This window comes from Elaeis guineensis, chromosome 10 (genome assembly GCF_000442705.2).
Source record: "Elaeis guineensis isolate ETL-2024a chromosome 10, EG11, whole genome shotgun sequence".
Classification (NCBI taxonomy): domain Eukaryota; kingdom Viridiplantae; phylum Streptophyta; class Magnoliopsida; order Arecales; family Arecaceae; genus Elaeis; species Elaeis guineensis.
The window spans coordinates 57,488,834-57,508,185 of NC_026002.2; positions in this window are offsets into that span (position 1 = coordinate 57,488,834).

Consider the following 19,352-nt stretch of genomic DNA (forward strand, 5'->3'; position numbering starts at 1 on the left):
AGGTTAGTTAGATGATCACATCATTCTGAGATAAGATTGTCCTGGCATAATCCCTGTTATACTGAATGGTTGTCCTAGAACGATGTAGAATATCGATTAAAGTTAGATCTGATTTTTATGCATGTTGTAATATGATTATAGAATTATTTTTGATCTAAAATTATTTTAGATCTAAATAAATCATCAATTATTCAGATCTAAAATTGGTTTTAGATCTAAAAATTTTAATTAGGGTATAATTTGGATCTAGTATGTTTGCTATAATTTTTTTTACATACATAGATTCAAAGTTATGGTTCATATGTTTGATATGTGAAAGATAATTAGATCTAATTTTTAATTGATTACATATATGATATCTTAGATTAAATTCTTAGTAGCTTAATAATTGAATTGGGATAGTCACCATGGCCGTCTGATCATAAGATGATGAAGGGATTAAAGTCCCTCTCTAGTCCATTCGATGGGTTCTCTCTTATGACGTGTAGGGGTGCCGACTGTGATGTTTCCTATGAAGATAAATAGTGAATAAAAAATTTATATATGATACATATTTTAGATTTAAATCAGATTATGCATGTATTTTTATATATTTTAGATTGATAAATATTATATGTGATATATTATTTTGACACACGATCTAAAATTTAATTTCTACAAAATTCTAGATCTAAAATCTTAGGTTCTGTTTGCATGAAACCATGAAACTATAACTGATATGCTTGTGGAGTCGACTCGATTTTCAATTAGATTGACTCAAGTACTTGGTGAGTTGACTCAATTTTGTTGGAGTCAACTCGAGACCCTGGTAGGTCAGCTCATTTGCTGATGAACCGACTCAATTGTGCAGGTTAGGTCTATAGATTTCTGTTTGTCTCAGTGTTATGCTGACTCACTGTGATAAATCGATTCATGTACTAGGATGAGTCGACTCAATTTTGCAAACAGCGATATTGTATGAGATGCAATAAATTGTTTAGATTAGAAATTATTTCTAGATCTAAACTTAAATCCATGTGCATAATACACTTAATTGAGAATTAAGATTTGAAATTATAAGATCTGAAATTATGAATTTAAGATCTAAATTTCAATGCATAACACATGGACTTTGGGTATGGATTGAACAAATTAGGTTTAGAGACTAAACTATAACTAGGGTCATTGATTAGATCAGGTTAGAATCTTTTTCAATTTTGAGCAGTTGATCAAATCTAATCAAGAGTTAGTTGGGATTAGGTCAAAAAGAACTTAAAATTGAATTTAATTATAGTTAATCAAATTAATTCACATGTGATGTGAATTGATTAAGTTAAGACCAAATTTGGCTCAGCGGTTCAAGCTCGGGTCTACAGGTTAACCTAATTAATTCTAATCAATCAATTTGGTATCTAAAGTAAGTATTAGGTGGTGGTTATTTAATTAGTTTCGTTATCTAACCTGACCAATTTGTTGGTATCTAAGGAAAGCAACGGGGAGACTCTTACTCATCTTTACTTACCTGACCATCTTGGAAGATTATATTTTGTATTAGATTAAGACCGATCAGGTTGATCAGACATGAAATGTGCTGACCCAAATCATATTAGTCATGACATCAAATGTATGTGGCTAATTAGAAGAGACCTGAACCTAAATCTCCTCACTAAATATTAAATCTTCTAGTCTTCCATCGTTGTAGAGATGTGGTTGTCTTTTCTGACGTTGATCATTCTCGACTGGCTACAGTGGTTCGATTGCATCAAAAAGGCACAACCACTTTATTGACACTAGATGCCCCAGGATAAAGATGGGGTTGGGCCCAATAATTGTTAGGTGAGAGACCCAATAATGGCTTTACACTTGTTGATGAATGGTGGATCAGAATTAACTAAGGAATGTGCCAATAACTGTTAAGTGAGGCCACAGGACTTAGAGATCAAGTCGCTCAATATGCTTGGAGAAGCATCTAGATAAAGAGTTATCTACGTATTGAAATATGTGTCATCAATAATTATTAGATGAGGTGCCATACATTAATGGGACCACAGCACTTACTAAAATCAATTATCACATTAGGATTTTTATTTATCCACCCGAGGAGTGTGAGAGACTCAAAAAATTAGTAAAAATTTTTTATTTATTTTTAAAGTTTTTAGAACAAACTATTGTAAGTACAATCATCTAATTAAATTTTTACTCTCTATGATCAATTCTTTAGCTTCCAACCCTCTAGCTCGAATCTTAGATATCAACCACTTAATCGAAATCAATTACATATTCTGACTCAGAAATCTAAGAATAGTTCTTAGCTTTTAGAAATTAAGTCATGTTTTGACCAGGTTAATCCAATGTCATCAGCTTGTCCAATCTATAGTCAACGAGTTATATTTGATAAATGGTTGGACATTGACAATTAGGTTAAGTGCTATAAATTGGATTTCATAGTTGATGAAATTTAATATATACATAAGGATATGTAGACTGCCAATAACATGCTGATTCATCTATAGTAGTTATGAGATGATTAGAGTCATACAGTACATGAGTGCATGATGGGTAGTTTGTCCATGATCAATGATCAAGGATATTAAAGAACTTGAAAAGCTCGATATGACCATGCATAAGAAATTGCTAATGGATTTGTTTCAAAAATTTTTGATTCATATGAATAGTTTATGAAACTATTATATGAATAAGTGTTATAGCATTTTAACTGAATTAGTCAATATGCTGGTAACTAAAGGATCTTAAAAAGTTCAGAGGTACATACCTCGAGAACCTAAAGAAATATTTATGTATCTTTGGAAGGTATGTCGAATTACTCAAAATTGATCTTACAATTTTCTCTTTTTCATTAGACTCTAATACATATTACGCACTTTAATATAAGGTCTAAGGAAGGAAGAGCACTGAAGAAAGGTAAAGTGACTCTTTTGAGTCGGCAATGGTGCAAACGTTGCACTGAGACCGTGAACATCTAATCTCGATGATTATCATTTAGATTTAATTTTTATCATTTGCATGGTGATGTATTTGTGAAAAATTATTTGAGTAAATAGTGAATGCCATTGGGTCCGAGAGATCCAAATCCAATAACCTAAAGTATACAGATGGTTCTTTTGGCTAGGTCATATATGAGAAGAAATGATTTACCGACTAGAGAAAATAGACTTTTGGGCTCATTGACTGTTAAGTCATATCTAGTCTGTGAATCATCTCTTTGAGGATTAATGACTAAACTATCCTTTATGGGTTAAAGAAATAGGACCACTGAAATACTTATCTTAGTACACATATGATGTGTATGGCCCATTTGATGAGCTAGACTAGGAGGTTATCACTACTTCATTACCTTTATCGATGAGTAGTCATGGTATCGATGTGTATGTGAGATACAAATCTGAAAGACTTTGAAAGGTTCAAAGAATTCAGATATAAAGTAGAAAAGATAAATCAAAAAAATTTTAAAGATACTTCAATTAGATCAAAAATGTAATATCAGATTAGAAAATTTATCGATTATCTAAAAAGAATGGCATAATTTCATGATAGAATTCTCCTTGTACACCTTAGCTCAACAGTGTATAGGTGAGGAGCAATGGTGCTATATGAGATATGGTCTGGTCCATCATCAATATCACTAATTTAACTATTATTTCTTTAGAAAAAAGATTTAATTTCTAAAATTTAATTTAGGTTTCCTCTAAAGTTGGTTTCACCATACCATATAAGATATGAAATGGTGGACAAGTTAGATGAAAGGTCTATGAAGAGCTTGTTTATAAAGTATTCTAAAAGGTATTTGAGATATCACTTTCTCTTTCTAGTGGTTCACAATGTGATTGTGAGCAATCATACTATTTTCTTAAAAATAGTGAGAAGATGAACTCAAAGAAAAATCTCTAAAGAACAATGAGTCACAAGACCTATACAACCTATTTAAGATGAGCCAGTATATGTAGTACTTCCTCCACCTTGTAGATTTAGTAGGATCTCCTATCCTTTAGAAAGATACTTGGTATTCTTACAAAGGATTCAGAGAAAGTATTTCTCGAGGGAGATTGGGAACATAGGGATGATCCCAAAAACCTACAATGATGTGATATGAGGAATCATGTAGTTACATAAAGGTCAGTGGGAGGGTCCCATACTGACATCAGTTATGATGTGGTTACATATAGAATTTTCTTTTCAAAGACTTAGGTCAAATATTATGGAAATAAAAGGTCTATAGAAATAGATCTTAAAAGGATGTTTGGTTTTCACAAACAAGTACATAGAAGAGGTGCTGAAAGAGTTCAGCATTGAAACCTCCAAGAGGGATCTGTTATTCTCTTGGGCATAGGTGTATGCCATGTTATATACTCAACTTGATATATTTTCCTATAAAAGTCACGAGCAAATATTATCGAATCCAAGCTATGAGCATTGGATTGCTGTAAAAATATCCCTAAGTACTTGAGAAGCACTAAGAGATTATTCCTTATCTTTGAAGAAGGGTTAGAGCTAAGAGTGGGAGGATACACTAATGCTAATGGTAGAATATTTACATCAGCATATATTTATAAGTTATGTTGGTTTGGTATGTTGGAATGGTTCCAGGCAATCGACCAATGAAAATTGAATATGCTGTAGATGTACAAGATGCGTTCTGATTCTTATGATAGTTGTAGAACTAGATGTCATATTACTAGATGCTATGATATTGTACTACAAAGATAATGGTCTATAGCCTTTTCTAAGGAGCTAAGGTCTCACTAGAAGTCCATGCACATAGAGCAGAGATATATGCGATTATCTCAAGTAGAAATACATGGAGGTAAGGAGAGTAAACTTCATATAAAATGTGGTAGGCCCAAGTCACTTAGCCAGCTAAACACTGAAACCTATTTTCAGAAGATGGAGCTCAGGTACATGACAGATTGGCTTTAGTGCAAGTGAAAGTTTGTTGGATGTGTGCCCTAGAAGCCAATCTTGGCTGACACATACTTTTTTAGGGCATGTTTTGTACTTGATGGGCAGTCCTTGTAACCAATCATATCTTATGTGTCCATAATTTATCCTAAAAATTAATAAACATAATTTTGTATATTCTCAAGGTGTTAAAAATTTGAGACATACATCATTAGTGGTTAATTTTTAAATGCTCCCAATCGAAAGATCGTCACGGAGGACAGTGATCAATCCATTCAAGATCGATGCATGGATCACCTCCTTTTAGGAAAGATAAGTCTGGAGTCTGTGGTGTAGAGACACTATGATGAGAGTGCGGATGGTTGTTAGAGAATAACTTGCACTGAGTGTGACCAACATGAGAAACCACTTGGATGTCTACTCATACGTTAGTGATCTTTCTCGATGCTGTAGTGGTGTGACTGGCCTTTTGAATTATGGTGTGTTGGCTATTCACAGCGAGGCTATATAGTTTGATTGCACATTCTCTTTATCCCTAGCCATTCGGGTGCTTGCTGTGTATGTTGGCTATTATAGGTTCAGGTTCACTGTTTGGAGTAGAATGCACCTAGATGGAATCTATCGATCTTGATAGAAAAGAAAAAGTCCTATGCGATTCATAAGACTGAGTTCAGAAAATCTCTGATCAGAGTAAGTGTGAATACTAAAAAAGAGTTTTTATGAGATTCACAAATAAACTCGAGTCGAGTCAATCTAGCATATGACTGATGATGGAGTTTGACGAGTTCTCCATGACCTTCGTCAAGTTGGAACTCTCGATAGAGGATTTGTATCATATGATAACTGTACCTAGAGTTTTATTTTTCTATTCTATTAGATTGACACTACATGTTACTAGACGTCACTGGTGGATTGTGAGAACTCACTAAGATTATTTTCAGATCAACGATCTTTGTTGAGGTGAGTTGGAATCGTTTCAGCCCATTGAAAAGAGTTTCGATGATACTGTGATAGAGATCACGGTATATCTCACTACTAGACAGAATAGAACCTGAGAAGTCACATATGAAAGGAGCTTGACCTGATCAATGGCTTGGATTATATTCAAATTATCAATTAGATTGATAGTTTGAATTTTAGAAACTGCTAATTTGCAAGCATTACAATTTTGGCAGCTACTAATTGTTAGCGTAGGGACTTAATTATAAATATTATAATTTTTTTGAAGCTAATTAAATGATGAATTAAGTTTTAATTAATTTAAATCAAATTTAATTTAATTATATTTAATTTAATTTAATATTAATTAGGTTCAATTATCCAAATCAGATTTGGATTTCAGGCTTGATTGAATCAGGTTTGACAGCCTTTTCGAATTCGGCTTGTTTCGGACTCGATTTGAATCCGATTAAGGCCCAACTTGAGTCAGAAGAATCATGACTCAGAGAGCCCATATTCTTTGAGACTCTCTCTATAGAAATCATACTAATAAGGGAAGATGGTTGTTATTTTTTATGTCATTTTCTTCTCATGCATGTGAAAGAAGAGGGGGTGCCAATAGTTGGTGCCCCACCTTATCTGGAACTTTTTTCATATAAATTTTTTTATTTAAATTTAATTAAATGAGATAGAAATCTATTTGATTGGGGTGTGAAAAATTAATTTTATATGATAAAAAATTTGGAGAAGGTGGGATGTGCACTTATTGTGAGGAGATTTCTTTCTTACAATACATCCTTATCTCAACACCCTTCTACCCCTTTGATTTGGATTTAACGCCTAGGATCAAATGGGATTTGATCTTTTAAGGCATTAAAAAATAGTTTTGTGAGTGAAGAAAAAAAATATGGTGCGACAAAAGAAAAGTGGGTGTGAGGCTTTTGACGTGAGAGATGTGTGGGTCTTTTTTTGTACATCATCTCTTCTTCCCTACACCTCTTCCTCCCTTCTCCACTTCATGTCCACACCCAGATCTGATAGAGATCAGATCTAAGAAAAGAAAAGAGAAAGAAGAAGAGAAGAAGAAGGATTCTTCTTCTCTTCATGGTGATCTGGTTCAAATCTCGATGGATCTATGCGAAAGAATTTGCACAGCGATCTTCTTCTTCAAGATCTAGAAGAAAAGATCTAGATCCAAGGATGAGTGAGATCTGCAAGATGTTAGCACACCGATGATCTCGATGCTTTAATCAGGTAGCTTCGTGTGGATACCAGCAGAGGTCAGGTGCATGCACGGCTACGATCAGAATCTAGGATATCCGCAGGATCCGAGGTTTAGAGATTTGATCTCCGTTTGATTTTTTTAATTATTTATTTTTTATTTCAAATTTTAGATCTGGGTTATATATTCGTATCAAGATTCTTATTATGATTTTCAGATCAGATCTGGTATGTAAATAAATTAAAAATATTTTAATTTATTTATTTTTGCTGCTTAGATCTTTAAAAAAAATTTTGAACTTTACATATGAAATCATACCAATTTTCTAACAATCCTAAGGTATTTTCACTTTACTCATGATGTGATCATAAGTGAGTTGATACGAAAAACTACATAATGGATCTATTCACTAAGCCTTATCACAGCAGCAGTGAGATCGCTACCTTGATTGCATAGGTGTCAGGTACAGGAGTAATTGGCTTTAGTGCAAGTGAGAGAATAAAAGAATAGTATTCTACAAGCCAATCATATGGATGATACGATGAGACTATTCTGTATTGTCTTCATACTCATTTGCATGATATTGATTATTTTATACATTTATGAGGCAATATGTTTCATCATTTGTTGTATCATATTCATGATTTTGACGAACCTCATAAATTAGGATAATAATTTTAAGACCATGATGAGATTATATCAGTGAGATTTAAAATCTTGATAGCTTCAGTCTAAAATATTTTCAGTCATAGGATCATCGAATCAGAGATCGATAATATCGATAAGACTGGTACATCCTATGTATGCTTAATAGAAAGGATGATTGATCTCACAATCACTTATGTGATGACACTAATATGAGGATATAGATACTCATTAGAGAATGAGTTTACTTAACTGATCTACAGCGAGAACATCTGATGGAGCCTTATCAGCATGTTAAAAGATTGTTCTCTAATAAGAGTGCTATAAGTGATCCTTAGATCTGAGATCACCATGGTACCTTATGTATATGGATCTATGCTTTGGTTCATACTCTAGCATGACTTTTTAAGATATGTGTGAGATATTTTAGGCATGGTGAAGTGTGCATAGAGATTGTGAGTGGTCATAAGGAATCGATCACTCCTTATATGAGGAGAGAACATCCTATGTGATCATATAGGATGATAACTCAGAGAGTTTTTGGTCAGAGTAGGGATGAATATTAAAAAAAAAAATTATTGATTCATCAATCGAGCCATCATTAGCAGATCGAGATATATATGGATAGGTATTTGGATTTGACATGATTTCATACCTATGGTCTGTCTAGAATGTTGTATGATTGAAGGATTGAATTGCATGATAACTCGCTATGAAAGGATAATTTTAGTATTCCATCATATTTCATATCTTCTGAGTAGTTATGACACATTGCTAGACATCAATCATGACTTGTGAATTAAAAGAGTTTAATTCAACAAATTAATTAGAAGGGGTTCTAGTTAATTAATGTACTTGGATTCAATATGTTTTGAATCTAATTAGATTATGTGCACATGAACCTGGACCTACTACTGGCTATATGTGGAACTCAATAGATCACACAAAAAAAAAATTGATCTAGAACTATGGATTAGGTCTTGTTGAATCTAATTGAATTGGATTTGGTTAAAATCCTAAATGAGTTTGGGTCATGCATGTTAGCACATGTCTAAACCCTAATCCCTAATCTATTTGGATTCAATTTTAGCATTGGGTTTTGATTAGTCAAAGATCAGATTTATTGGACTTATGATTGGGTTTTGAATGGTTCAAATCCTAATTTTAATGGAGTCCATGGCTCTTTTAATCATGGGCATCCAAGTGTTGGATGAATGGGAGAAATTTTAAGTGAAGGAGTTCTTCACGCCTTAATTCCCATGCCCTTGATGTCTTTTGTGTGAAACATGTTTCATGAATTTATGAGATGGTGCCTCCTAGTTTTTCTCCTCATTTCTAGGTGGTTAATGCCATAAAGAAGAAGTCCTTCACTCCTTAAATTCCATCTTCATGCATGGAAGAGTTTCACATGCTAAAGAAGAGGTGCCTTTTGGGATTAGCGTGGAATTGTTTCATGAAGAGTTGCATCCCTTCACATGCCATTTAAAAAAGTCTCCACACCGAAGAGTTGGGTTCCTTCTTTGAATGAAAGTGTTTCACACAGTGACAAAAAAAAATCTCCATGCCATGAGATGGTGATTCTCTTATCTCTTCAGAAAAAATAGGATTCCATACCTCTTCTTTCCTTTTCAACTGAAAGTGTTTCAGAATTTGTGGAGTCCTCCTTTTAGGAAAAAAATCTCTCATGCCTATCGGTCCTCACGTGAAGATGTTCATGGTAATAGAAAATGGATGCCCCATTTTTGGCGTGAAAATGTCTTTATGCCTCATATCTTTTGCACCAAAGCATGAGAAGTCCTTCTAAGAGAAGGACTTCTCTATCTTGCATGCAAACAAGGGGATTTATGTTTCTATTTTTGATGCTTAAGAGTTGGGCAGTTGTGGAGAGATTGGATCCTATCATGGCTTCCTATTGAGTCATGATTTGGGTCTCTAAAAAGGAGCTGAATGGCTATGGGATTAAGTGCATCCACTTGATCTAAAAATCTGATCCAAAGTGTTGGATCAAAGTGATTAAAAATCTGATCCAAAGTGTTGGATCAAAGTGATCAAAAAATAAATTCAAAGGATTGGATCTAAGAGATCATATATTAGATCTAAAGGATGGTTCCTAATATCCAAATGTTGGACAGCAAATGGTCCAATTGTTGGATAGCAAAAATGGCTAAGAGATGAGAGGGATTTATTGATCCAAAAGAGGGAACAAAGAAGTAGAAAAACACCAAGTATTGGTGATGCAAAGGAAGGACTGGCTGTTGATTTTCTTAGGAAGAAATTTGCCGAATCCTGATTAGAAAGAGTCCTAGATCGAGACCCATGTGGATCACCGTTGGAGGGCATGCACTTGAGTGCCTCGAGGATGCTGATTATTGGGCTATTCGGATCTACATATTTGGTGTAACATTTCTAATCCCTCACTATATGCTTTATGTTCTTGTTTGGTTGAAAGCATTAAGGTGATTTTAGTGTTGGAGTTTGGATTACATATTTTTAATTATTGATGCATGTTAAAAAAAATTTTAAATTAATTTTTGCTATGCTTTCAAATTCCAGCAGACTTCTCACTGTGATAGAAAGTCATGACGAAGCTGTAGAAAGTCATAGGTGGCCAACTGGATGTCAGAATAGTATGCAGAATGTCATAAAGCAAAGCCTGTCTCATACTATGACCTCCTGCTTGATTGTTATGACCTCCCATTGACTATAATGATGTCCTCTAATATCTACATGACATCCTGAGCCTACCTTCACTCCTCACTATGATGGAAAGTAATGAGGAAGCCACAGGAAGTCATAGACAGCCAATCGAATGTCAAAACAGCACTCGGGAGGTCATACAGCAAAGCCTGTCTCATCTTATAAAGCTTTCTCTGCATCCTATGGTCTCCTACTCGACTGTTATGACCTTTCATTGGCTGTGAAGATATCCTTTTATCTTTCCATGAGATCTCGATGTTGGGATGTGTAGGCGATTTCATGCATGTATTTCGAAATTTTTTTGAAAAATTACAGTGAAAGATAACTAGATTAATCAAATTAATCTAATATGCATATGATTTAATCATCAAATCAATCTACTCTAGGATCTATAACATTTTATGTTGCATATAAAATCTAAAATAATCCAAAGATAAAATCAGCATGCATGCATATGAGTAGTAGATCACATCTACTTCTAATCTGAGTTTAGAACTCCATACCTAATCACGAGTCGATGATTTTTGCTACTGAGAGATGTAATGGAAAAGATCCTTTTTAGTTGCTCGCAGCCGCACACGCATCCGACTTCTATGAAAAATCCACTCGAAGTCCCGATCTGATCGATCTTCTCGAGAGTGCTAGCTCATGCGAAGATCTTCTTCTTGACTGATCTGAATCCTTTCTTCAAATCTCTAGAACCTTTCCAGAGTTTAAAGATGGACTCTTAGAGGAGATGAAGAGGTGAAGGAAAGATGGAGAAGAAAATAACTTTTTTCTAATTTATTTTTTCCTCCCAAACCCTTAGAACTAAAAACCTAAAATTTAGATTTTTACGCACACCCCAAGAGAGAAGACCCTTCTCTCTATTTTTTATATCATGAACTATGCCCAAAATTCTACCACATAAAGAGCTCTCTTCTATTATCTTACACATATAAAAGAAACTATAAAAGCCCCTTTTATAGGCATGTAAGGAGGTGGGGAGAAGAGTCCTAATGATCTTTGACTCTTATAGGATTCTGCCTCCCTTCACAATTCTATATCCAAAAATATATCAAAAAAATATGATACATCTCTTCTCATATTTTTATATGGTAAATCAGATCTCTAGATAATCTCTCACAAAAAATCTCTTCAAAATATTGCACATATAAGGAGAAAAAAATTTATTAGCATGGAGAGTTTGATTTGGATGAGAACAGATTCTCCTAATAAAAAATATTTTAAAATCTAATTTTAGAATCTTTCTCTTATCAAAACCAAATTAGATTTAGATGTGAGATAGATAAGGGAATAAACTCTTTGGTGTGAAAAAATCTCACACAAAATAATTTTTTGTATGGAGATATATGACATGCAAATTAGGTTGGTGCAGGGAGAAGAGTCCTATTCCAGTAAGGACTCTAATTTTTCTTATTTGAATCCAAACCAAATCACATCAGGTTTAGCCCAATAAAATATATGAAACTCAATCTAATTAGATTCATAAATTTTTAATCAAATTTTAATTAAATTAAAAATTAATTGAACCAAAGTCCTGATCAAATCAGAGATAATTCTCCCTTAGCGATTAGATCTTTTTATAACCTAATCGGGTCAAACCTAATTGAATTAAATTCAATTAGATTTTATTTAATCCTCTTTACTCAATCAAATTGAGTTAATCAGTAATCTAATTATTAATCTCTATTAATTCATTAATATTTGATAAATTAATTTATTATAACTTTTGTATAAGATTAACCATCAATCAAATTGACGATTAAGCCCTTGAACGATTTTCAATCATTGATCAGCCACATGATTAGTCAGAAGCTTCTTTTGAGTATGACCCCATAGATTCGAACTTAAGCTGGTAGCATAAGAATATCTTCTTAAATCAATCGATGTAACTATCTAGCAATGATAATCCGATATCCGGATAGGTCGAATAATGGCGAAGCAATATTCAAGAACCTATTGACGTATGGTTATCGTATAATTCATCCCTTTGACCCTAATACTTGAGGATGACCTAAGATTTAATTGCTAATCCTAGATAAGTCATCGATATTATATTTTAATCTTTTTTAAATCCATCACATGGATTATCCGTGCCCAAGTTCTGCTAAATTGAAATACACTGATGCATATCTCCTACTAATTCAGGAGGATCAATCCCATCTTGACTCACGCATCGACTTGACAAGTACTTAACTATACCTAAAAATCTTCAATCATTGAATTAAAAACTTAGTTAGTCCAGCATCAAAGGATAGTGAGTTGTTTGCAAGTCACCATGATGATCTCAGATTGGAGGGACACTTATACCCATACCCTTCGCGAGTTACCTTTGACAGCAAAGTACTCCACAGTTGATCATGTTCAGTGACGATGTACTCCTACATCTCACCTGCATGCCATACCAGTATTTTCATATCATTTGATTACGAGGACAACCAACGTATATGGTATACAATGACCTACACTTGATATCACTATCATCCTAGTAATAGTATATCGTTTGGTCGCGAACCAATTTAAGGACTACGCGATAAATCTTCCTTTATCGATCAAAGTAGTCCTAAGTACTTCATCACAATATAGAAGTTCGTTAGAAGATGTATCCTTATGATGAAAATATCAAATAACTTTTATTATTTATCAATTCATATACATTTATAATTAGTATAATCGTCAAACGATTGGCTTTAGGACACAATTCCCAACAACTCTCACTTGGACTAAAGCCAATCAGTATAGTATCACATACCCATCTTCGATTTATCATCTTAGAACTTCTAGATACCGAAGCTTTAGTAAAATGGATTGGTCACGTTCTCTTTTCTGTCGATCTTCTAAAGATTGACGTCACCTTAACAGATTTTTCTGAATAAGATGGTAGCGATGCAGAATGTCTGGTAAGCTAATGGGCCTTCATCTCCTTGGCATGAGCTATGGCTCTAGTGCTATACAATACAATCGGACCATCATCAGAGGGTGCCACTCCTAGCTTGCCAGTGAACCAGTGCAATTACATAGCTTCCTTGCAAAGCATCGAATGTTGCAATGCATCTTGCCTTGCAATTTGAATTTGACTATATTTTTTTGCTTGAAATCTTTCCAGCAGATTGCTCCATTATTTAGGGTAAGGATGTATTCCGATATATTCTTGCTACTATTATGTCCAACTGAAAACTGGAGTCATACTCCATAAGTTTTAAGTCAGATTCTCCATAACCAAGTCACCGATCCTTAGTATTTCTCAAATACTTAAGGATGACCTTCCAGTGATTCTCACCTAGATCTTGCAAGTATCTACTCACTATCCTAGTGAGTATACCATATCCGATCTCATACATGGTGTAATGATAGAACAAATTCTACTCATAAATACTCTATATATGTTGGACTGAAAAAATTCAAGCAGACTTAGATCTATCTCTACAGATCTTCATCACTAGGATGAGACATACTATTCCTAAGTCTTTTATGAAAAATTATAATAATAGCGAAATTTTTATTTTCTGTAATATAAGGAATGTTATTCTTGATTAAGAAAATTTTATTTACATACGGGACAAGAAATATGCTCATAGAATTATTAACCCATTTGTATATGTAGAGTTTTTCTTCGTTCTTAACAAAGTCATGCATTTTGATCATTTATCAAAATACGCATTCCAACTCCAAAATATTTAGCATTGCCATAAGAGAAAATATCTTGTTATGGTCAATACCATAATGTTGATAATATTCTTAGACAATCAGACGAGCTTTGTAGGTCTCCACCTTCTTATATGTACTACTATGATCCTATTGAAAATCCACTTATATTCTATGGACTTTATCCTTTAAGTGAATCAACGAATGTCCATACACCATTGATCTTTATGGACTTTATTTCGGACCTATAGCTCCAAGCCATTAATCAGAGTCAAACCTCTTATGGCATCCATGTAGGTGATTTGATTCTTGTTGTTCTCATCGAGTTCAACAGGATCACATCTCAGAATTAGATATCGAAGTATCTATCCGACGGACGTGGTACTCTATCGGATCTCCTTAATGGTACCTCTACAATAGAATCTGAGTTTGATCTAATCAAATTTAATTCTATGGATTCACTAGATTGTGTCGGTTCTTATACTTATCAAACTTCATAAGTTCTATATTAAAGGCATTAGTACCTTCACCAAGGTACTCTTTTTCTGAAAGAAATACCTAACAACTCTTATTCTTTAGTATGATAGAAGTTATATCCCCTAGATTCTTTGGTTACTCTATAAAATAATATATATAGGATCGGGATCCAAACTAATCGGTCTATAAATGCTCGACATAAAGCAAACACTCTCAAACCCAATATAAAAAAGTATCGGCTTATGCTTAGTTCATATCTCATATGGAGTCTGTACAACTAATTAATTTAGAATTCAGTTCAGAACATAATAAGTAATCTTAAAAGTATAACTTTAAATGGAGACTGACAGACTTATAAACCCTATCATGGATCGAACTATGTCTAACAAAGTCGATTCTAATAGAAGAGAATCCTATTCTCTTCTAGATATATCAAAATTTATTTGAAATGCATTCTCCTCTTTGGTCTGACTGAAGAATTTCAATGCTTTTTCAAGTTTATTTCTCTACCTTATTATGAACTTATTTGAATATTTTAAATAATCTAAATTTATGATAAATATGTTCGTAGATCCAATACATCAGTATGTATCAGATTCAGAACATCATTGGCTCGTTTATCTTTTTCAATAAAAAGTGACTTGATCATCTTACTAAGGAGATAGGATTGACAGATCGACAATGATTCACAATCATTGACCTCAAAAATTATCTCTTGTTGATCCTATTCTTATTTATATGATCGAGCTTAAATTGCTAAAGGTAGGCTTTCATAACATTATCTACTCTAGAATTTATTTGTTGTGTACATTACACTAGCAGGTTGTGACTATTCATAGATATCATTTTTTAATTATCCATATGATTTTGACATCATTCATAATGATATCATAAAAATATTAGATAATAATGATAACCACTAAAATAATATTTTTAGAATTGAAAATAGGCTCGAGAATTTCTAAAGCCAAGATTGAAACATAACTTCCATCTCCAATGTTCAGAAATCTCTTACGATTTTCAATCTTTCTACTAATCAGAAGTCATTACAATAATTTGCATGGACTTTCGATATCCAATATCTAGGTAGTAGTGTCACAGAAAGAGAAATCATAAAGTATTATCATATAAGTACCTTGTCCAGTAATCCTTTGTTGATTTCTCTTCTTTAGCTTGTTTGGGTCAAGGGACTTTGTCAGACTAGGTTAATCTCAAACTCTTTTGTCAGTTCAGACTCATTAGCTCAAGCATAACTCTTTGTACCTTTTTTTTTTCTTTCTCAAAGAATTATTATCTCACTGAAAATATATCTTCAGAGGTGCGAAAGAACTCCTTCAATATTTGAAAATTTTTTTTCCACTGAGCATCAATGAATTTACAACTAAATTTGTGTTCTTTGCTTTCAAAAACACCACACGATGATACGATCATGTGGCCACTTCTGATAAGTGCCTTTGATTGCATCATGTATTTTGGATGTGAAAACTTTAGGTTTGGATCCATAATCATATTTAGGATCTATTCATGCTCTAAAACTATTTACAACTTCCGATACCAATTATCAAAGTTGGATCCTATAAATTATCACTGTTAAATAGTGAATGGAGCAACATACATGTAGTCATAACTGAAAGAAAAATACAAGATCTCTATGTTTATGAATTGATTAAGCCTAAAGATTTGGACTTTAGTCTAAAGGTTCTCCCACTATTTTAGTCGAATTGGTAGTCTCTACTTCTAATCCGAAAAATTATTTTAATTTCTTAATGGTTACTAGAATCCACACAGACTACATACAAGCTCAAAGATGGCTCGGTTAATCCATATGCATCTATGGGTAGGTTCTCAATCAATTATTTTTTTAAATAATTTTTAGTAATTAATTTTGCCTTAGATTTTATTTCAATAGGCGATGGGCATTCACTAAAAGTTTCGATTAGGTTAAACTATTAACATGAACCTACTCAGTATTTCTAACTAATGAATGATCAGGCCTGAGGATGGCTTGATCAATCCAACCATCATCAGATAGTACAACAGAGTCATCATATGATGAATGATAATTTCATCATTCAAGAGAACACCAGACGAATGGTACCTGCAATGTCAATCAAAAATAATGGATCCATTATCATTCATCTTAATGAGAGGCTATGATCTAGTTATTTCCATAACTAGCTTATTTTATGGACCTAATAATTTAGAAGATTTAATCAATTTAGAAAAGAGATGAGAAGAGATCAACCAGTAAACCACAATCCTCCCACTGACTTCACCAAGTCATTGAATTGGATTAAGGTCATGCTGGTTGAACTGGCATCTAGATCAGTCATACTGATCAACCTTAATGACATGGGTCAACTTGAATCACTTAGTGGTCTAATCAAGACATAATTCACCAAATTGGTCAGATAAGTGAGATCGATGGGAGGGTCTACTAAGCTTGTCTTAGACACCATCAAAATAGTCAGGTAAGCCACTCTCAATTAAAAATTACTAGTCAAAATACTGAACTTACCTTAGACACCAATTGATTAATTAGTTTCGATTTAACCAACTTAATGATTCAGATTCAACCACTAAGCCATAATCAAGGTTCATTTGGTATAATCAAAGACATGGAATTGACCATCTATAACTATTGTATTGGTACTAGAAAAATCTTGATTTTAATCTAATTCAATATTTGGTTAGATTTAATCTATTTCTTTAATTAGTTCATTAACTCTTTGATTCTAACCTTAGATTTAACCCAATTAAGAGGACCTGATCTAAGTTAACCCATGCCCTTATATTTTATGTGAATGCCATTAGATCTTAAATCACAATTCTAGATCAAATCGATTTTATACTTAATTCTCAATTAAGTTTCGCATCAACATGGTTAAAATTTTGAAAATAATTTTTACATGTAAATCATAAAATCTTTTAGATCAAATCTAAATTTTTTATAATTTTAAATCAAAATAATTTTGATTAAACAAGATTAGATGTAACTAACTTTTTCATAATTTGTATCACATACAACAATACCTAGGGTTTCAAGATCTAGGATTTTACAAGAAAATAAATTTTTTTCTTTTACTTTTTTTTTTCATAGGATCTAATCACATGGCACCCCTACATGCCATAAGAGTACCTTGTCGAATGAAAAGAGAAGACTTTTAAAATTTCTTGCTCCTATGACCGGACGGCCTGGTGATCAACCCAATCCAAGTACTTGCAAATCGGATCATCTAATCTAATCACATATCATATATGTATAAATTTAGATCTAATCTAAATTACATCATATCTGATTACAATCTTAGATCATATCTAAATTAGATCATAAACATCACATGCATGATATAAAATCAGATTTTATCAAGGATCAGCACAAACTAGGATAACCTTTTCACTGTAAGAGATAAAACCTACAGCAGGATAACTGTATGTCAGTTTGTGCGATAAATCATTAATTAAATTTAGATCAAAATATCACATATCAAATTTAAATAAAATTAAAATTTAGATTTAATATGCACATAAATCATATCATAACGAACCTAGGTTCTGATACCACTGTTGGGATGCGTAGGCGATTTCATGCATGTATTTCAAAATTTTTTTAAAAAATTATAGTGAAAGATAATTAGATTAATCAAATTAATCTAATATGTATATAATTTAATCATCAAATTAACCTACTCTAAGATCCATGATATATTATATTGCATATAAAATCTGAAATAATCTAAAGATAAAATCAGCATGCATGCATATGAGCAGTAGATCATATCTACTTTTAATCTGAGTTTAGAACTCCATACATGATCATGGATCGATGATCTCAACTACTGAGAGATATGATGGAGAGGATCCTTGCTTGTTGCTCACAATCACATATGCATCTGACTTTTATGAAAAATCCACTCGAAGTCCCGATCTAATCAATCTTCTTGAGAGTACTAACTCGCATGAAGATCTTCTTCTTGGCTGATCAGAATTTTTTTTTTCAAATTTTTAAATTTTTTTTAGAAATTAAAGATGAACTTCTAGAGGAGATAAAGATATAAAAGAAAGATGGAGAAGAAAATAATTTTTTCTAATTTATTTCCTCCTCTTAAACCCTTAGAACCAAAAATCTAAAATTTAGATTTTTGCGCACACCCCAAGAGAGAGGACCCTCCTCTCTATTTTTCAGACCATGAACTATGCCCAAACTTTTACCACATGAAGAGCTCTCTTCTCATATCTTACACACATAAAAGAAACCATAAAATACTCTTTTATAGGCATGTAAGGAGGTGGGGTGAAGAGTCCTAATAATCCTGGACTCTTAAAGGATTCTGCCTCCCTTCACAATTCTACATCCAAAACTATGCCAAAAAAATATGGGATGCCCTTTCCTATATTTTTTTTATAGTAAATTAGTTGTCTAACTAATCTCTTATAAAATATCTCCTCAAAATATCATACATATAAGGAGAAAGAAATTTATTGGCATGAAGAGGTTGATCTAGATGAGAATAGATTCTCCTGATAAGGAATATTTTGAAATCTAATTTTAGAACCTTCTTTTTATCAAAATCAAACTAGATTTGGACTTGAGATAGATAAGGAAAAGAACTTTTTGATGTGAGAAAATCTCATACAAAACAATTTTATGTGTGGAGATATATGACGTGCAAACTGGGTTGGCGCAGGGAGAATAGTCCTATTCCAATAAGGACTTTAATTTTTCTTATTTGAATCCAAATCAAATCACATCTGGTTTAGTTCAAATAAAATATATAAAATTTAATCTAATTAAATTTATAAATTTTAATCAAATTTTAATCAAATT